Below are 21,557 nucleotides of genomic sequence, written 5' to 3' on the forward strand. Positions count from 1 at the left end.
TGCCCCTTCTGCCGGATACACTCTCCAGCCACAAGAGCAAAGCCGGCCTCTCCAAGGGCCATCTCTCCTGGAGAAGCCGTGCCTGATCCTTGGGGCTTTGTGGTAATCAGTTCACCTTTTTGTTCCAGAAGCTTTACATGTAAGTTACATTTGCCCTTCACTGCAACCCTGCAAAGCAGTGATGCGATGTGGCCCGAAAGTGGCTGGCCTGGGATTTGACCTTGGTTCTAGAATGACGTCAGACTTCACAAGACATCAAAGACGGGTTCTTTCTTCCACCGCGTTCTGTGGCCTTTCTCTCCCAGGCCTTCCCCCAAGGACAGCTGTTCCTCCCCACCTAGCCCCATCGCTGCTGCTTTCAAGCTGGAGCAGGGCGGGGTTGGGATTCTTGCTCTAGGGCTAGGCCAGGGGCTGGGTCCCCTGTGGCTTTGGGCCTCCTTGAAGAATTTCGAGGGAGGATGTGCAGGGCGTGGGGAGAGGTGAGGCAGGAATGTGGGGCTCCGGAGGGAAAGCAGTCAAAAGTGGAGAGGGCCTCCGGAGGTGGCTTTCCCAGGGCCCTGGGAAGCAGCGGCCTGTTTGAATGACAAAGGTTCCCTGGAGAGCAAAGGAAAGCTCTAGAGGATGGGAATGTGGGAGGAGGAGGGTCAGAAGGGTGGGGAGGAAGCTGCCCCGTGGGCTCCCATCTGCAGCGGCCCTTTCAAGTCCTGCTAAACCCTTAACAATAAGAGGAACTGACCAGTGGACACACGCAAAGGATGATTAACGTAGTTCACTGAAGAAATACAAAAACCTGTGAAAACGCTAGAAATCCCAAAGTACAAATGAAAAAAGAGTCTGCTTTTTCCTATCTATAGAACTGGTCAAGATAATAGAAGTGAAAACACCAGATGTTGGTGAGGTGTGGGAAAGGGAGTGCTTTTTTCACTGCTAAGGAGGTAAATTGTACCACTTTTCTGCAGGACCATGTCACAGTATGTACAAAAGCCTTTAAAAGAATTAGAATTTGCCTTAGCAATTCTGTTTCTGGGCCATATCCTAAAATAAAAGATTATTTATCCCAGCCTTATTTATAACTGGGAAAAACTGGAAATTCTCTAAATGTTCAATGACAGGGAATTGGGTAAGTAGGTTATGCCTCATTCGCAGACTGAAGACTGCAGAAATTAACTGTCACGTTCTTGAAGAATATGAAAGACATGGGAAACACCGAAGATAAGCTGGGAAGTGAAAAGAGGAAGTCGTAAAACAGCATGACTCCAATTTTATACAGTGACTGTATAAATAATATCTACCATGCATGGTGCTGGACTGGGAGCCAATCCCAGTCTCCCATTCGAGCATCACAGCAGCCCTGGAAAGATGATTCTAGTAACTGCATGAAAAAAATATATAGATATATATTGAATATACATATTATATATATTGAATATATATATTTTGCATATATATTATGTATATATTGAATATATATATTCAAAAAATATACTACACTTGATCTTAGCCAAAAGGCCGAGAAGCCAAAAAATATATATGTGAGGAAATTCAACAAAATGTTAACAGCAAGGGGAGAGGGCATGTGTTTTTACTTTTTTCCTTTATACTTCCTAATCTTTTCCCAATTTTCTTTTTTTTTTTTTTTTTGAGACGAGTTTCATTCTCATTGCCCAGTCTGGAGTGCAGTGGCACGATCGCAGCTCACTCACTGCAGCCTCCGTCTCCCAGGTCCAATTCTCCTGCCTCAGCCTCCCAAGTAGCTGGAATTACAGGTGCCTGCCAACATGCCCAGCTAATTTTGTGTTTTTAGTAGAGATGGGGTTTCACCATGTTGGTCAGGCTGGTCTCGAACTCCTGATCTCAGGTGATCCACCCGCCTCGGCCTCCCAAAGTGCTGAGACTACAGGGGTGAGCCACCACACCCGGCCCCAATTTTCTTCAATAAAAAATATAATGAAGACATTACAAAATTTGAAATCACAAAAATCATTTGTTCAAAAATATCTTCAGGATCCCCTGTTTTGGGGGGTGGGTGGAAGTTTTCTCTTTATTAATTTACTGGGGTTGCCATAACAAAGTACTACAAATTAAGGGGCTTAAACAACAAAAATGTATTATCTCACAGTTCTGGAGGCTAGAAGTCTCACATTAAGGTGTTGGCAGGGTTAGTTCCTTTGGAGGGCTGTAAGGGAGAATCTGTTCCATGCCTCTCTGGTATGGAACATGCCAGGTGAATTCTGGTAGCTTCCCATGTTCTTTGTCTTGTTTCTTCTTGTGTCTCTTCCCAACTTTTTTCCTCTATGCTCGTCCATCTCCTTGTCCAAATTTCTGTGCCCTCCAGCCAGTTTTTTTTTTTTTTTTTTTTTTTTTTTTTTTTGAGATGGAGTTTCGCTGTTATTGCCCAGGCTAGAGTGCAGAGGTGCTGTCTCGGCTCACTGCAAACTCTGCCTCTTGGGTTCAAGCGATTCTCCTGCCTCAGCCTCCCAAGTAGCTGGGACTACAGGCGCATGCCACCATGCCTGGCTAATTTTGTATTTTTAGTAGAGACGGGGTTTCACCATGTTGGTCAGGCTGGTCTCAAACTGCCAACCTCAGGTGATCCGCCAGCCTCGGCCTCCCAAAGTGCTGGGATTACAGGCGTGAGCCACCGCCCTCGTCCCCAAATGTCCCCTTTTTATAAGGATACCTATCATATTGGTTTACGGTCTATCCTAATGGCTTCATTTTAACTTGATTACCTCTGTAAAGACCCTGTCTCTAAATAAGGTCATATTCTATGGTACAAGGGATTAGGACTTCAACTTATGAATTGAGAGGGGAGGGGCATAAAGTTTGCTCCCTCTGAGATGGGTGTGGCAGGGAGGGGAAGTCGTCTGTAGGGGTGAGAGTCTATGTTGCACCACTGTGTGACCTTGGGGAGGTTCTTTAGACTTCATAGACTGGGGCTGACATTACTAACCCTCCAGGGTTGTAGTGAATGAGGGTAATTGCTAAAAAGTCCCTTCCCCGGGTTGGTCATCCCTAGGAAGTATCTTATCTGTCCCTTGTTCCTTATCAACATGGACGGCTGGAAGAGCACTGGCCCAAGGACATCACATGGAGCTGGTTTGAGTTCTAGCCCCGTCTCTAGCTGTATGGTCCCTGTGAGCCTCTGTTTCCTCATTTGTGAGATGCGAAAAGTATCTATTGAGTTGTAGCTAGAAGATAAGATGAGGAAAGCCAATGGCAGTAAGAATGTTCTAGAAGACAGGAGACGGTGGAAGGCATCAGCCTGATTAGTCTGAGGTAGCTGGCCTCTCCTTTAGGAAGTTTTCCTTGAACCCCACAACTTGGATTAGACTCTCCCTGCCATCCTGGGCTCCCGTAGTCTCCTCTGCTACCCTCCACACCCCACCCCTCTGTTATGGCACTTGTCACACCCTACCATAGCTGTCTCTCTAGAATTATAGAAGGCTCCATGAAGGAAGAGACCATCACCTGTGCATGCCTGTTAAAGTAGCAAATACGAATGAAAAAATAGTAAAACCCACTGCTGGCAATGTTGCAGGTGTTGAGGCTCAGAACAAGATAGCCCAATGTATGGCACTTTGGCATGCTGAGTACTTGAACTCAAAGAGAAGCAAAATATCCAGTCCCTGTGTCTCCCGCTCCTCTTTCTCCCTTGAAGCAAATCACAGAAAACAGAATTCCTCTTCCCCAAAGCACGTCATAGAAACTAGAACCTCTCTCCCCCTAAGCCAGCCATAAAATCTAGAAAGGCTACACTCTCCCTTTTCCCTTGCCCCTTGAAGACCCTCATCCCAGAGCAGTCCTGCCTCATATGCTGGAGGAAGGAATGCTGCGCAAAGAGACCAAAAAGAATCTGGATAGGCTTTGCTGGACCTCCGCGCTCAGTCTGTTACCATGAGGTCATGCCCCTTTGTCCAATCACATCTCCACATGGCTGTTCATTCTTCATTGAACCTAAACACAAAACACAGTTTTCTCTGGGTTTTTGGGTCTTTATTTCTGAAGGCTCCTATGTCACGTAAAACTTTGATTCAATAAATTTGTTGTGCATTTTTCTTGTTAATCTGTCTTTTATTATAAGAATAACCTTGCTTGGTGTGGTGGCTCACGCCTGTAATCCCAGCACTTTGGGAGGCTGAGGCGGGCGAATCACCTGAGGTCGGGGGTTCAAGACTAGCCTGACCAACATGGAGAAACCCCATCTCTACTAAAAATACAAAATTAGCCGGGCGTGGTGGTACATGCCTGTAATCCCAGCTATTTGGGAGGCTGAGGCAGGAGAATCGCTTGAGCCTGGGGGATGGAGTTTGCGGTGAGCTGAGATCGTACCATTGCACTCCAGCCTGGGTGACAGAGTGAGACTCCATCTCAAAAAAAAACAATAACCTTATGATGGATGAGGAAAGGTATCATACCTTTCCTGTATACATAGTGGTGATGTGAATAAACACAATCTTTCTGAAGAACTATTTAGCAGTTCTCATAAAAGCCACACACTTAAGTATAACCCCTGACCAAGAGAAACCAGTTTGGGGGAATATATTCCAAGTATCTAATGCAAAGGTGAAAAAAAAAACAAACAAACTTACTGTATAAAGATATTTTGAGCTGACTATGTGTCATGAAGAAGAGTGGAAAAATAATGGTGCAATGAATTTGTAAACTGCAAACGATGGCAGCTTGGTCCACACTGTGACAATTCAGCACAGTCCAGGAAACATTAACTGAGTACAGAGCGTGTGTGAGGTCCTGGATTCCACTCTGGGAACCCAGACAGGTCCCTGCACCAATTAGTGGGTAGACAGGCAGGTAGACTATCACCATATAGTGTGAGCAGATGAGAGGAGTGGGGGTGAGCACATGCGGAGGAGCTAACTCATGGGAAGGAGGGTCAGGAGAGCTTCTTGCAGGGGGAGATACCTGGGCTGGCTTCAAGTGGACAGTGGTGGGAAGGAGAATAAACAACCTAGATGAAGGCGAGGGGCATTTGCGAAATGGCAAATCATAGGTGTGGCTGGAGGGTGGAATACATGCGGGCTTGATGAGGCTGGAGAATATGACCAGAGGCCAGATCATCAAGGGCCTTGAATGCCAGTTCGTGCTTTACCCAGCAGAAGTGGAGAAGCCAACAGACATCTTTAAAGAGGTGAGCAAGAGGATCATCTTTGTGATTTAGGAAGATCATGGGGTCGCCATTTGGAGGATGGACTGGAAAGGCCAGCAGGCAGGGGGAGCCTGTTGTAGGGTCCAGGTAAGACATGGTGACAAGGCCTGGGGATGGAGAGAGGGAGGCAAGGTCATGAGATATTTATGAGCCAAAAGTGACAGATAACTCTTGGTGACTGACAGGATGCTGGGGGAGAGGCAGAGGCAGGATTGTGGCAGGTAGTGCCAGCAACTGAGCAGGGAACATGAGAGGATGAGCCCGTTTGGGGGGAAAAGGGATGAGTCCAGTTTGGTATCTGTTGGGTTTGAAGTACCCGTGGGACGCCCAGATGGACAGGGCAGCAGGCAGCTGGGTATATGAATCTGGAGCTCAGGAGAGAGGACTGGGCAGAAGATTAGGTTTGGAAGGAATAGACTAGAGGTATGAATTGGAGCCCAGGGCCACCAGAGCCCACCCTGGGAAACAGTTTAGTAGGGGAGAAGTACCTGGACAGCGCCCACTGTAAAGGGTCGGAGGAGCAGCAGGCACTCTGGAAAGGATCTTGAGAAAGATCCGAGAAGTGAAAAACCAGGAAGATGTGTCTCATAGAAGCCCAGGGAGGAGAGTGCAAAAGGGGAACAAGAGCAACAGTATTTTAAGTGTTCAGTTTTTGCAAATTAAAACCACAATGAGATACCACTTTGCCTTAATGCAAGAATGACCATAATTAAAAAGTCAAAAGACAATAGCTGTTGGTGTGGATATGGTGAAAAGGGAATACTTTTACACTGCTGGTGGGAATGTAAATTAGTACAATCACTATGGAAAACAGTATGGAGATTCCTTGAAGAACTAAAAGTAGATCTACTATGTGATCCAGAAATCCCACTACTAGGTATATACCCAAAGGAAAAAAAGTCGTTATATGAAAACGACACCTGCACACACGTTTTTAGCAGCACAATTCGCAATTGCAAAGATATGGAACTGACCTAAGTGCCTATCCACAAATGGATAAAGAAAATGCGGTATATATACACCATGGAATACTACTCAGCTATAAAAAGGAATGAAATAATGTCTCTTGCAGCAACTTGGATGGAGCTGGAGGCCATTATTCTAAGTGAAGTAACCCAGAAATGGAAAACCAAATATTGTACATTCTCACTTTTAAGTGGGAGCTAAGCGGCCGGGCATGGTGGCTCACGCCTGTAATCCCAGCACTTTGGGAGGTCAAGGCGGGCAGATCACGAGGTCCATAGTTCAAGACCAGCCTGGCCAACATGGTGAAACCCCGTCTCTACTAAGAATACAAAAATTAGCCGAGTGTGGTGGCACATGCCTGTAATCCCAGCTACCTAGGAGGCCTAGGCAGGATAATCGCTTGAATCCGGGAGGCGGAGGTTGCAGTGAGCCGAGATTGAGCCACTGCATTCCAGCCTGGGTGACAGAGCAAGACTCCATCTTGGGGAAAAAAAAAACAGTAGGAGCTAAGCTATGAGGATGCAAAGGCATAAGAATGATATAATGGACTCTGGGGACTCGGGTGGGAAGCTTGGGAGGGGGTGAGGGATAAAACACTACATATTGGGTAGAATGTACACAGCTTGGGAGAACTAGAATGTCCGAAATCCCCACTAGAGAACTTATCTATGTAACCAAAAACCACCTGTACCCCAAAAACTACTAAAATAAAAAGTGTCCATTTCTGAGTGGAAGCCTCAATAACTGCTTCTTCTTGCTGTCAGACGGAGGAACCCCCTCCCCAGGACTTCCTGGGCTCCCTGCCTCCTCAGCTGGAACTCTGAATACCCCAACTACCTATGTGTCCTTCACTGGCCCCAAGGCCTTTCTGGGTCTGGTTTCTTCCTCTGTCCAAGTAACATTGTGATTCCTCTGCCTGCCCTCCAGCAGGAATCAGTGCTTCAGATGAGAAACTGACGAAAGTGGTTTATAAACTGCCCAGGGAATGATCCTGATTCATCCCTTTTCAAATCTCAGGTCTTCCACCAGAGGCTTGGTTGGTTTTGTTTTCTCTTCTCTTGGAGGCTCCTTGGCTCACACTTCTCTCCTCTGGCCATGTCTCTGTTCCGACCTGCTTGATGGTGGCTGGTCTGTGGCTGGCCCATCCTGGGGTTTACTGAGTCATCAATTCAGCCCTGATTTATTGATGGCAACTCAGTTCTGGGGCCAGCTCCTTGCTTCATTGTTCCTCCCTCTCCTATATCTTTAAGATCTTCTCCTGTCTTTCTCATCTTTTTTCCCCTAAGAGACTCAAAGATACACCATATTTTAAAACAGGAAAAAAATCCCTCTTCTGCTTCTAGCCCTCCTCCAGCTCTCCCTTCATCTGCATCCCCTCTTAACCAAGTGTCTGAAATAATCATCGAGGGTGGTCCTGGTGGCTCACGCCTGTAATCCCAGCACTTTGGGAGGCCGAGGTGGGAGGATTGTTTGAGCCCAGAAATACTAGACCATCCTGGGCAATACAGGGAAACCGTGTGTCTACAAAAAACTTTTAAAAATTTAGCTGGGCATGGTGGTGTGTGCCTGTAGTCCCAGCTACTCACTATACAGGAGGCCGAGGTGGGAGGATCACTTGAGCCTGGGAGGTGGAGGTTGCAGTGAGCTGAGATTGTGCCACTGCACTCCAGTCTGGAGACTGTCTCAAGGCTGGGCACGGTGGCTCACGCCTGTAATTCCAGCACTTTAGGAGGCTGAGGCAGGCGGATCACAAGGTCAGGAGTTCGAGACTTGCCTGACCAACATGGTGAAACCCCATCTCTACTAAAATTACAAAAATTAGCCGGGCATGGTGGCACACACCTGTAATCCCAGCTACTTGGGAGGCTAAGGCAGGAGAACTGCTTGAACCCGGGAGGCAGAGGTTGCAGTGAGGTGAGATCGCGCCACTGCACTCCAGCCTGGGCAACGGAGCAAGACTCCTTCTCAAAAAAAAAAAAAAAAAAAAAGACCTTGTCTCAAAAAAATATATAATGCAAAATAATAAAATAATCATCTACGTTTCTTTACCTCCTCTTTGTTGATCCTCTACAATCTGGCTTCCACTTCCACCTCTCCACTGAAACTCTTTGTAAAGAAAATTGCAGTGGGTTGAATAGTGACCCCCCAAAAGACGTGTCCAAGTCCTAATCCCTGGAACCTGTGAATGTGACCCTAGTTGGACAAAATGTAATTAAGAATCTCAAGATGAGGCCAGGCACGGTGGCTCACACCTATAATCCTAGCACTTTGGAAGGCCGAGGTGGGCGGATCACCTGAGGTTGGAGTTTGAGACCAGCCTGACCAATATGGAGAAACCCTGTCTCTACTAAAAATACAAAATTAGCCGGGCGTGGCGGCGCATCCCTGTAATCCCAGCTACTCCGGAGGCTGAGTCAGGGGAAATGCTTGAACCTGGGAGGCAGAGGTTGCAGCGAGCCGAGATCGCACCATTGCACTCCAGCCTGGGCAACAAAAGCGAAACTCTGTCTCAAAACAAACAAACAAACAAACAAAACAAAACAAAAAAGAATCTCAAGATGAGATCATCCTGGATTTAGGGTGGGCCCTAAATGCAATAACAAGTGTCCTTATAAGAGCAAATCAGAGGGAGACTGGAGACAGAGACACAGAGCAGGACGGCCATGTGGACATAGAGGCAGAGATTAGAGCAGTACAGTTCTAAACCACAACACCAAGGACTGCCGGCAGTCACCAGGAGCCAGGAGAGGGGCATTAGTCAGCGCCCCTTCAGAGCCTCCAAAGAGCCATCTCTGGAGACACTGCCCTCCAGAGCTGTAAGAAAATATGCTTCTGAGCTGGGTGCGGTGGCTCACACCTGTAATCCTAGCATTTTGGGAGGCCGAGGTGGGCGGATCACGAGGTCAGGAGTTCGAGACCAACCTGACCAACATGGTGAAACCCTGTCTCTACTAAAAATACAAAAATTAGCCGGACATGGTGGCGCATGCCTGTAATCCCAGCTACTCAAGAGGCTGAGGCAGGAGAATGGCGTGAACCTAGGAGGCAGAGGTTGCAATGAACCGAGATTGTGCCATGCACTCCAGCGTGGGCAACAGAGCAAGACTCCGTCTCAAAAAAACAAAAAGAAAAAGAAAATACGCTTCCGTCATTCTGAGCCACTCAGTTTGTAGCAGTGTGTTATGGCAGCTGCGGGAAACTAGTATAGTAGTAATAAGAGCAGCCAGCATTTATGAAGTGCCTACCCTGTGCCAGGCACAATTCTAAGTCCCCCCTGCCCCAACGAAATGAAGTAGACACACAGTAATAGAAGCAAGATTAACACAACCTATTACTAGTTACTGACGGTTTGTCCCGTCTTTGGTATTTAAAAATTGAACCTTACACTGAAGGTTCAATAATACTGAATTTTATCTGAGGGTAGAAGAAGAACGTTTTATTATTTTTCTCTTTTACAGAGAAGGAGGCTGCAGTCCAAAAACTTACATTGCCCGAGGTCATACAGTGAATAGCTGTGGAGCTAGGGTTTTAGTCCTAGTAGGTCCTGTGCACGCTCTTAACTGATTTGCACTTCTTCTGAGGCTACTGGTGAGAGGAAACTAATAAGGCTGATGGGTGAACTGACCGAGGCATGGGTTCTGTACAACTGGAAGGATGGAAGAGGCCAAGGGATTGGTGAGTTAGAGAAAAAGATTCACCAGGATGAGATTGGTAGGATAAGCCTGGTCTAGAGAGGCTGAGAGATAGGGAGGAAGAGATTGGGGGCCTCGATAACCTCATAGAGCAAGTGTCCCTGGAGCAGGAAAGCCAAAGGTATCTATGGTCATCCAGGAAACACTGGAATCTAAGATCCCAGAACCGGGTAATGATAAGGTTTAGATCCGGCCATGGGGGTCATCAGCTGAACAAAAGTAGAGTTTGTCAATAGACTCCGCTAGGTTGAGAAACCTGGAGGACAAAGGTGATGCTGAAGGAAGTGATAAACTGCTCTGGAGTTCAAAGCATTGAGTAATCACTCCTTGTGCTTATCATGAAAAACATTGAAACCTGAGTTCATTCTTGAACAATAGATGGGAGAGGACAGATGTGAAAGTGGGAAGCCTTTCAAGGTGAAGGTACAGCCAAAGTCATGGAAGGGTGAAAGCAGGGGGCATATAGTTTTAAGTTGGTTGTACTGTGCATGGCACAGTGTGATGGGAATTATGCCTAGGCTTTGAAAGTGTCCTGATTTGGGCACCTCACAAAGTAGATGCTGAATCAAAGATTTAATAGGGTGGGCAAGTATTTTATTTGAGAGGATGTTGAAGGGAGCACTGTGAAGGAGTGGCGAAGAGAGGCAGAGAAGAGAGGAGAGCCAATCAAAGATGAGTAAGTTGGGTAACTGAGGACCCTCTGAGAGACTCTGTACAACACACTTTAGAATTGTTCCACAGAGAGGCAATGATGTTGGAGTATTTGTCTGTCTATTCTGGTAGGTCCAGAATTCCGGTGGTTGAGGGGTGCTCCCCGGGACATCAACTCCCTGGCTATTCAACCCTGCCCAGGTGGGTGAGCCAGCTCCAGCCACCAGAGAAAGCCCTGGGGCAGAGGACTGTGGATGCTTGAGGCATGAAACCACCAGTGTGTACAAGAATCCTTCACAAAATCTGTAGGTGACTTTCCAGATGGGCTAAGGGGCATGGGCAGGGTACAAATAGCACCTGTTTTAGAAAGGAAAGTGAGAAGTGTTCATGGAGGCCCTGCAGTCCCACTAGAGATTTGCTGTTTATTTCTTAGGCAATGAGAAGCTCTCACCAGCTCCGGAATGTGCTGTGGGAAGAGGAGGTGAGATGGGATGCAGTGGATCCTGGGCAGAGGCTGTGTGCGCAGCAGGGCCGGGGGAGTGGGAAGATGGACGGGAGGGGACGGCCTGGTGAAAGACCATTGCAGGGTTTGAATGAACAGGATTTGGCAACTGATTGGGTGTGGTGCAGGGGTGGGGTGAATGAGCAGGGGAAAGACAGAATACCAAGAGCATGGTGCATCTCAGCAGGAATGAACATCTCTAGGACATGTCTTATTTAGGAAGCATCAAAAGGGTGAAGCTAGCAGGGAACACTATGTGCTGAACAGACCAGGAAATCTTTTCTGAGCATTAGTCAGTTGGATTTCTCTTACCTTTAGCTTCCTTAAAAATTATAATAAAGTCCATTTTTATTTATTTTATTATTTATTGATTGAGATGGAGTCTCACTCTGTTGCCCAGGCTGGAGGGCACTGGCACAATCTCAGCTCACTGCAACCTCTGTCTCCCGGGCTCAAGCAATTCTCCTGCCTCAGCTTCCCACGTAGCTGGGACTACAGGCACGTGCCTCCACGCCCGGCTGATTTTTGTATTTTTAGTAGAGACGGGGTTTCACCATGTTGGCCAGGCTGGTCTCAAACTCCTGAGCTCAAGTGATCCACTTGCCTTGCCCTCCCAAAGTGCAGGAATTACCGGCGTGAGCCATCGCACCAGCCTGTCAGTGTCTTTCTCTTTCTGCAGCCACGTGACCCTTGGTTAGTCCAGCTCTGTTGACCCTGATGGACTTTTTCCCTGTTTGTTACAGGAATTGGGTCTCTTTGATTCGTACCTCCCCATAGACTGGAAACTTATTGAGGACAGATTATATCTGATTTATCTTCATATCCCCAGTACACAGCATATAATACACCTCAATGGATACTGGATGATGAGAATAATGATGATAGTTTCCATTTATTGGGTGTTTAATCTGTGTCAGACACTGTGGTGAGCCCTTTTCAGATATTACTTCATCTCATGATTGGTATATTAAAACTTCTTGGCCAGGCACAGTGGCTTCGGGAGGCCAAAGTGGGCAGATCACTTGAGGTCAGGAGTTCAAGGCCAGCCTGGCCAACATGATGAAACCCAATCTCTACTAAAAATACAAAAATTAGCTGGGTGTGGTGGCAGGTGCCTGTAATCCCAGCTGCTCAGGGGGCTGAGGCAGGAGAATCACTTGAACCTGGGAGGTGGAGGTTGCAGTGAGCCGAGATCATGCCACTGCACTCCAGCCTGGGTGACAAAGCGAGACTCCATCTCAAAAAACAACAAAAACAAAAACAAAAAAACTTCTTTGGTTGTGGGTAACAAAATTAAACTCAAACTGACTTAGGAAAAAATAAAAAAGATGTATAGCACCTAATTGAAAGTTCCATGAATCAGTCTAGCTTTAGGCTTGTCTGGAACCAGGCACTCAAACACTGTTTCAAGGAGGCTTTTTCTCCATCTTTTGGCTTGGCTTTCTTCTGTACTGGCTTTGTTTTTAGAAAGATGCTCATTGTACTTAGCAACCCCAGCAGAAAAAGAGCATCTTTTCTTCAACACATCCAGCGAGGGGTCCACGACAGACCTTCAGTGCATCAGCTTGGGTGTGTGCACAATTCTGGACCAATCATATAATCAGGGAGATCAAATTTGCTAACTGGCCACACTTAGGTTATATCCCCATCCCTGAAGCCATGGGAAGGGGTCAATCTACCCAAATTTAAAGGAAAATCAGATGCTATCTATCTTTGTCCAGACAATGAGCAGAAAGAAACAATAGCTACTTTCTATAATAGGTATCCTTGTTTTCCAGATAAAGAAACTGAGGCACAACAAAAGGAAGTACCTGCCAAACATTACTAGCAGGTGAAAAGGCAGGATTGAATTCAGGTCTCTTTCTCTAGAGCCTGTGCTCTTCCAGGGCAACAGATAGGGTCTTTCTCATTTCTGGGTCCCCTCACTCATGCCCCCAAGATCTTAGCCTACAATGGGTCCTCGATTCCAGTGGTCCTCAAAGTGTGGTCCGTGGACCATGCAAATCAGCTAACTCCTTGTTCCTAGACCACAGTGAGTTAAGTACAAAAATCCTGAGTAAAAAATTAGAAATGTTTTATAGTAATTTGGAATTGCCACAGCATGCAAGGGCTGTGACCTGAAAAGATGGGTCTGAGATTGATTGTAGATAATTCGAGAAACACTGCTCTATTCAGTTATACCTAGAAGGAAGGCATGAGCAGTGGGCCTGCAGAGGAAAGCATGGGGCCTCCAATGGATCCACCACAGGGAGGCAGGTGGGCAGACTGCCCATCCTACCAGTCAGATGGTGGTCTCCTCTTGGCCAGCCCAGAGAAGTCTTCCTAGGAACCCCACTATTACCATAGGCCGCTGCAGCTGATGAGCCTCTCCCACTTCACAAGAAAGGCAGGCAGGGAGGCTCAGGCCCAGGCAGCTCCAGCGCCCAAGGGCTCTTGGTTCTGGTCCAGCTGGATACTGGCCGATCCAGCCCAGGGCCTGCAGACATCTGGCACCGTCCGCCTGGGGTGCACCCACCCCGTGCTTCCACCCTGTGCCTAGAGGGAAGATGATGGCTGACACAGACTCGGTGGAAAAGCCACCCCAAAACCAGAATTTATTTTTAAAAAAGCTGAGGTGGAAGGTCAGCTCCAGGGACACGCTGCCACCTCCCGTCTTGACATGGGCCTCCTCGAGTTGGCACGAGGATGTAGCATGGCTCCCATCCTTGCTTCCCCTTTGGTTGGACACTCTCCAATGCCATGGTCACGCACCAACAGAGCAGCTCCAAGAAAGAGCATTTTCCAAAGCCCAGATGACTCAGTGGTGAGTGTGACCAGAGGGGAGGTTCAGCAGCCAGCTCAGACCTTTGTTTGGGAGTTAACGATTCCTCCATGCTGATTTCACCTGCCTGTTCTATCGTGCCCAGTGCAGTGAAAACACCCCAGATACTCTGTATTACAAGGCCAGCTCTGCAATTTTGCTGAGTAACTGTAGGCTGCTCACATCATCTTTCTGTATTTCAATGAGATGACTGCATTTGGAAAAGGTTGGTGCACCCACATCACAAGCCAATTGTGGGGGCGAACTGAGGTAATGCTGTAAAGCACCTCCTATGCACAGACCCATAGAGCATGGGAGTGGATATGAGAATGTTCCCTCACTCCTTCCAGGAAGCTGGGAGCTGACAAGGACTCAGGCTCAGTCACTTCCAGCTGTGTGACCATGGGTAGGTTTCTCAGCTTCCCTGAGCCTTGATCATCTCATTTATAAAGAACAAAATACCCAAGTGGCAAGGCTGGCGGTAGGAGTAAATGCAACCGAATATGCAGAAGAGTGTGGCACACAGTAGATACTCACTCTATGCTCATTTCTTTTTTTTTTTTTTTTTTTTTGTTTTGAGACAGAGTCTCGCTCTGTCGCCCAGGCTGGAGTGCAGTGGCGCAATCTCGGCTCACTGCAAGCTCCGCCTCCCGGGTTCACGCCATTCTCCTGCCTCAGCCTCCGAGTAGCTGGGACTACAGGCGCCCGCCACCGCGCCCGGCTAATTTTTTTGTATTTTTAGTAGAGACGGGGTTTCACCGTGGTCTCGATCTCTTGACCTCGTGATCCGCCCGCCTCGGCCTCCCAAAGTGCTGGGATTACAAGCGTGAGCCACCGCGCCCGGCTCTATGCTCATTAATTTCACACCTATTTATTGTTAATGCTAGAGACTAGGTCAACTAGGTCAGGCATTGAGGCTACTATGGTGAGCAAAGAAAGACATACCCTGGCCGGGCGCGGTGGCTCACGCTTGTAATCCCAGCACTTTGGGAGGCCGAGGTGGGCGGATCAGGAGATCAGGAGATCGAGACCATCCTGGCTAACACAGTGAAACCCTGTCTCTACTCAAAATACAAAAAAATTAGCCGGGCGTGGTGGCGGGCACCTCTAGTCCCAGCTACTCGGGAGGCTGAGGCAGGAGAATGGCGTGAACCTGGGAGGCGGAGCTTGCAGTGAGCCGAGATTGCGCCACTGCACTCCAGCCTGGGCGACAGAGCCAGACTCCATCTCAAAATAAATAAATAAATAAATAAATAAATAAATAAATAATAAATAAATAAATAAAAAATAAAAATACAAAAATTAGCCAGGTGTGGTGGTGTGTGACTGTAATCCCAGCTACCTGGGAGGCTGAAGCAGGAGAACCACCTGAACCCAGGAAGTGGAGGTTGCAGTGAGCAGAGATCGCGCCACTGCACTCCAGCCTGGGCGACAGAGTGAGACGCTGTCTCTAAATAAATAATAATAAAAAGGGAGACCAGAGAGCTGGCTTTCTATCCTTCCGTGCTCACACGCCAAGGAAACATGTGAGGACATTGTAAGAAGGTGGCTGTTTGCAAGCAAGAATAGAGCCCTCACCAGAAATGGAATCAGTTGCTGCCTTGATCTTGGAATTCCCAATCTTCAGAGCTGTGAGAAATAAATTTCTGTTGTTTAAGTCGGCCAGGCTACGGTATCTTGTCATGGCAGCCCCTAACTAATACAGCCCCTCTTCTGTATTTTCTTTCTTTTCTTTTCTTTTTCTTTTTTTTTTTTTTTTTGAGACAGAGTCTCACTTCGTCAACCAGGCTGCAGTGCAGTGGTGTGATCTCAGCTCACTGAAACCTCTGCCTCCCCAGTTCAAGCGATTCCCCTGCCTCAGTATAATTCCCGAGTAGCTGGGATTACAGGTATGCACCACCACGCCCAGCTGTATTTTTTTTTTTATTAGTAGAGATGAGGTTTCACATGTTGGCCAAGCTGGTCTTGAACTCTTGACTTCAAGTGATCCACCCACCTCGGCCTCCCAAAGTGCGGGGATTACAGGCGTGAGCCACCGTGCCCAGCCTGTAACTTCTCAAAGGGGTCATACCTCCTTTCCCTCATGATGGGGGGCTTACAAACTCCCCAAAGCTCCTGTCCATTTTGGGAGAAGAGCTCTGTCTGTTAGCAAGTTCTTCCTTCTTTGGGGCAGAAACCTGCCTGCTGAAACTGCCACACGACAGTCCCAGCTGTCTTCGAGATTCACACAGAAAAAGACTATGCTGCCTTCCCTGTGCCCCTTCAGGTGTTTTCAGGCAGAGATCACAACCTTCTACCCATTTTAGGTTCCACGAGGACAGAGGCCGTGTCCGTTTGGTTTATTTCCGAGTCTCTGGCACCTTGCACAATAGTTGCCCCAGAAGAGAAGCCTTGCACTTGTCTGTTGGTTGAATGAACAAAACTATAATACTTTTCTCCGGGTTAAATATTTCTAGTTCCTTTAACTGTACCTCCAAGACTTTGGTTTTGAGCCTTTTCTCCGTTCTCCTTATCCCCCATATTTCTATGCTCATTCTTCAGAGATAGAATTTTTACTCCTGCAAAAGAATGAAGTTTTTATTCTTATGGCTTGATGGATTGTCAAACACTCCTCCTACGTCTTCCTTTCTGCTGCTCTGCCTTCTTTGTCTTTCCACAGTGATACAGACTCCCCGCTAGAAGACAAAGAATGTCATAAAAAGCACAAAAAGGGAAAGAAGGCCAGGGGCAGTAGCAGGCTCCTGTAATCCCAGCACTTTGGGAGGCCGAGGCACGTGGATCACCTGAGGTCAGGAGTTTGAGACCAGCCTGGCCAGCATGGCGAAACCCCATCTCTACTAAAAATACAAAAAATTAGTCCAGTATGGTGACAGGTATCTGTAATCCCAGCTACTCGGGAGGCTGAGGCAGCAGAATCGCTTGAACCCTGGAGGCAGTGGTTGCAGTGAGCTGAGATCTCGCCATTGCACTCCAACCTGGGCAACGAGAGTGAAATTCCATCTCTTAAAAAAAAAAAAAAAAAAAGGAAAGAAAAGCTGACACTTTTTGCGTTCACAAATGCTACCCCAAAGATGCACCATGGTGTTCAGAGGAGGCTAACCGAGGACCGGAGAGAGGCAAGGTGGTGTGGGTGTTCAGGATCGGAGCGCCGGAACCCAGCAGGACCGTGTGCCTATCTCAGTTCCACCATGCCAGAGCCGTGTGACCTGGGGCAGGTAGCAACATCTCTGAGCCTCAGTCTCCTCACCCCCTCATCCCTCCACCTCACAGGTGAAGAGTAACCCTGAGACACTGCCCTTAGCAATGTGCCTCCCACGGAACACCCTGGAGCACTGACGGTGATGATGAAGGGGTGGAGGGAGGTGGTGGGTCCTACAGTAGAAGGGTGAAGGCATCTCAGCCAGAAGGAGCTGGGTTCAAGTCCTAGCTCACTCCCTGACTGGTTGGGTCCCCTTAGACAAGTAACTTTACTTCTCCAAGCCTCTCACTCCTCATCAGGGAAAATAGAGACAATGATACCCTCCCCACAAAGTGGTTGGGAGGATTCACTGAACGGGTGGCATGGAAGTCCCCAGCACGGTGACATTCCCCTCAGCAGATGTTTCTGCGCTGTCCCTTCACGTGTGGCATGAACTCCTGTGTCTCCCTGTCAATGAGTCATTTGGAAGGAAAGGCTGGTTACTTTGAATAGACGCATAGCTCATTACTGAGAAGTCCTCACCGATGACTGTTGGAAAGAAGGCCTGTGTGTATTCATGCTGGAGTCCAGCCCCTGATCTGAACCCGTTTGAAATGCCTCCCTCCCTCCTGCCCCTCCTCCCTGTCCTCATCCTCCTTTTTCTTCTTCATAGTGATCTTGTTCTGGACCCGCTGAACTTGCTGCTGGACAGCACTTAGAATGGTGCCCTAATGCCTGGCACATAGTAGATACTTGAATATTTATTAAGTGAATAAATAAATGTTATAGAATAAAACTCAGTCCTTTTTTTAACTGGTGGAGGTAAGTCATTATTTCCTGCATTTGTGAATATTTTAAAATTACAAAATAAATTTATATTGATTCTAGAAAAATAATTAGAAAATAGAGTTGATTAAAAAGAAAAAATAACAGTTCCATGCAATCCTATTGTCCAGCCTTAACCACTGGGGTTAATTTGCTATACAGGTCCTTCCAGGCATTCTTCTATGCAAATACATTTAAATATTAATCAAGCATGTTGTTTGGTAACTGGCTTTATTTTTCTTTTCACTTAGTCATATTCTGAATGTCTCTTTGTTCATTGAATATTCTTCTAAATCATTTTTAGATTTTTAATATTTGTATGGTATCCTATCATATGAATGTCAAATGAGCAAATCTCTAATGTTGGACATTTAGGTTATTTCCAATTTTCTTCAAATGTTTTTTCTTTTCTTTTCTTTTTTTTTGAGACAGAGTCTCGCACTGTCACCCGGGCTGGTGTGCAGTGGTGCGATCTCGGTTCGCTGCAACCTCCGCCTCCAGGGTTCAAGTGATTCTCCTGCCTCAGCCTCCCAAGTAGCTGGGACTACAGGCACGTGCCACCACGCCCGGCTAATTTTTGTATTTTTAGTAAAGACAGGGTTTCACTATGTTGGCCAGGCTGGTCTCTAACGCCTGACCTTGTGATCTGCCCACCTCAGCCTCCCAAAGTGCTGGAATTACAGATGTGAGCCACCATGCCCAGCTTCTTCTTCTTCTTTGTTTTTTTTTTTTTTTAAAGACAGGGGCTCGCTCTGTCACCCAGGCTGGAGTGCAATGGCACGATCTCTGCTCACTGCAAGCTCCGCCTCCCGGGTTCACACCATTCTCCTACCTCAGCCTCCTGAGTAGCTGGGACTACAGGTGCCCACCACCATGCCTGGCTAATTTTTTGTATTTTGTGTAGAGACGGGGTTTCACCGTGTTAGCCAGGATGGTCTCGATCTCCTGACCTCGTGATCTGCCCACCTCGGCCTCTCAAAGTGCTGGGATTACAGGCGTGAGCCACCGCACCCAGCAAAATTGGGAAATTTCAACACAGAAGTAGTACGTGACTTGTCAAAGGTCACACAGCTAGTGAGTTAAGTAGTGGGGCCTGATTAACATCCAGGCAGACAAGGATTCCAAGTCTGTGGGCTTAACCCCTACACTCTACTGTTTCTCAATGCTCAAATGAACATACCAGCAGCTAAATCTTGTACATATTTTTAGTTGTTTCTTTGCTATAAGTGCCTGGATGTGAAATGACTGGGCCAATGGGTATGCATATTTCACAGTTTTTAATGCAAGCTGTTCCAAACTGTGTTGCTGGGTTTTGAATGTGTCAACTCTGACTGTCTCCTACCCTCAATGGTCATAGCTTCCTGGTCTAGCAATCTAGGAATGTGGCAAAATTCTCCAAACCCTCTGAGGGCGTGTCCTCCTGCACCCGGGGCCTGTCTGTCTTCTCCTCAGGGAAGTCTTCATGGTCTCCAAGTCAGCAGCTCCCTCCTTTAATGCTTGTGTCCCCTTTTATGGCCCTGACTGTGCTGGACTGCAGCAGTGTGTGTTGAGCTCTGTGAGTTCCTGGAGGTGGGGCCTTTGACTGAGGCCATTTGTGTACTCAGTGCCTAGTGTGGGACTTGGTGTGCCTGGCGGCAGTGTCTGATCACCTCTGTTAAGTACACCAATGAGTGGAGTGTACATGTGGGGACAATTGGTACAGAGCATCTGACATTGGAATGGTTCTCAGCATTCCAGGCCACTGTTGTTTTTTTTTTTTTTTTGGAACAAAGTTTCGCTCTTGTTGCCCAGGCTGGAGCGCAATGGTGTGATCTCGGCTCGCTGCAACCTCTGCCTCCCGGGTTCAAGTGATTCTCCTGCCTCAGCCTCCTGAGTAGCTGGGATTACAGGCGCCTGCCACCACGCCCGGCTAATTTTTGCATATTTAGTAGAGACAGGGTTTCACCACGTTGACCAGGCTGGTCTTGAACTTCTGACATCAGGTGATCCACCCGCCTCAGCCTCCCAAAGTGCTGGGATTACAGGTGTGAGCCACCACGCCCGGCCACCAGGTCACTGTTTTATCCCTAACACTCCATCTGGTACCTGGCCCATCATAATATGCACTCAAAAATATAATTTGACAGAGTGCACAAATAAGCACTTATTGAATGAAGGAGTGCTTAGAAGCCTACTTTTATTCTTCCTCTAGTACCTATGTTCCATCATTTTTCTTATTTAAAAAAATTGGAAAATATAAAAAAGTATGAAGAAAAAAATAAAACGCATCCAATTCAACCACTCATCAATAATCACAGAAACATTTTGACAGGCATTCTCCCTGGCTTTTCTCTGTTCATAAAAACAGACGCACTTTTTTTTCTTTTTCTTTTTTTCTTTTTAAGAGATGAAGTATTGACCGGGCATGGTGGTTCATGCTTGTAATCCCAGCACTTTGGGAGGCCGAGGTGGGTGGATCACGAGGTCAGGAGTTCGAGACCAGTCTGGCCAACATGGTGAAACCCCGTCTCTACTGAAAATGCAAAAATTAGCTGAGTGTGGTGGCGGGCGCCTGTAATCCCAGCTACTTGGGAGATTGAGGCAGGAGAATCGCTTGAACCCGGGAGGCGGAGGTTGCAGTGAGCCGAGATCATGCCACTGCACTCCAGCCTGGGCAACAAGAGCAAAACTCCATCTCAAAAATAAATAAAAAAAATAAAAATAAAAATAAAAAGTAGAGATGGAGTCTTGCTGTGTTGCCCAGGCTGGTCTCAAACTCCCGGGCTCAAGCAATCCTCCTGCCTCAGCCTCCCAAAGTGCTGGGATTATAAGTGTGAGCCACTGCATCCAGCCTCAGATGCACATTTTAAAAGCAGAACCGCCATCCTACTGCTAATTCTACTTGGCCTGCTTTTCTCGTTCAAGACAGCAGGAGCTGGTTACAGTGGCTCATGCCTGTAATCTCAGCACTTTGGGAGGCCAAGGCAGGAGGATTGTTTAAGACCAGGAGTTCAAGACCAGCCTGGACAACAAAGCAACACCCCCCATTTCTACAAAAATATTAAGAAATGTACCACGTGTGGTGGTGCATGCCTGTAGTCCCAGCTACTCAGGAGGCTGAGGCAGGAGGATCACTTAAGCCCAGGTGCTCAAGATTACAGTGAGCTGTGATCACACCACTGCATTCCGGCGTGGACTACAGAGTGAGACCCCGTCTCTAAAACAACCAAAACCTCTTTATGGAGTTTTTGAGATTATATAAGTTAATATATTTAAAATCCTGACTAGGCATGGTGGCTCACACCTCTAATCCCAGCACTTTGGGAGGCTGAGGTGGGAGGATTCCTTGAGCCCAGGAGTTCGAAACCAACCTGGGCAACAAAGCAAGACTCTGTCTCTATAAAAAAATAAAAAATTAGACAGGCGTGGTAGTATGCACCTGTAGTACCAGCTATTCAGGAGGCTGAGGTAGGAAGATTGCTTGAGCCCAGGAGATTGAGGCTGTAATGAACCATGATTATGCCACTGAACTGAAGCTTAGGCAACAGCGTGAGATCCTGTCTCAAAAAAAAAAAAAAAAACCCTGAGCACAGAGAATGCCCAAATGTCATACATAATCAACAAACACAAGCTAATGTTATTATTATTCTTATTGTAAGGAAGGTATTTTAAGCCCCAGTTTACAGATGAAGAATCATGTAACAAATAGCTATTTATTATATGATTGTGACTTGTCCATTGACACAAATTTAAGGGAGTCTAAACCCTGGCTCCAAAGGAAACTAGAATTTGTTAAG

General features: G+C 47.1%; 1 pseudogene; it reads right to left on the minus strand.

Moving 5' to 3' along the window:
* Positions 1 to 1,432: 1,432 nt before the first annotated feature.
* Positions 1,433 to 1,521, minus strand: LOC116463717 (U2 spliceosomal RNA; annotated as a pseudogene).
* Positions 1,522 to 21,557: the final 20,036 nt, after the last annotated feature.

The sequence above is a fragment of the Hylobates moloch genome, unplaced genomic scaffold (genome assembly GCF_009828535.3).
Source record: "Hylobates moloch isolate HMO894 unplaced genomic scaffold, HMol_V3 SCAFFOLD_54, whole genome shotgun sequence".
In the NCBI taxonomy this organism is placed as follows: Eukaryota; Metazoa; Chordata; class Mammalia; order Primates; family Hylobatidae; genus Hylobates; species Hylobates moloch.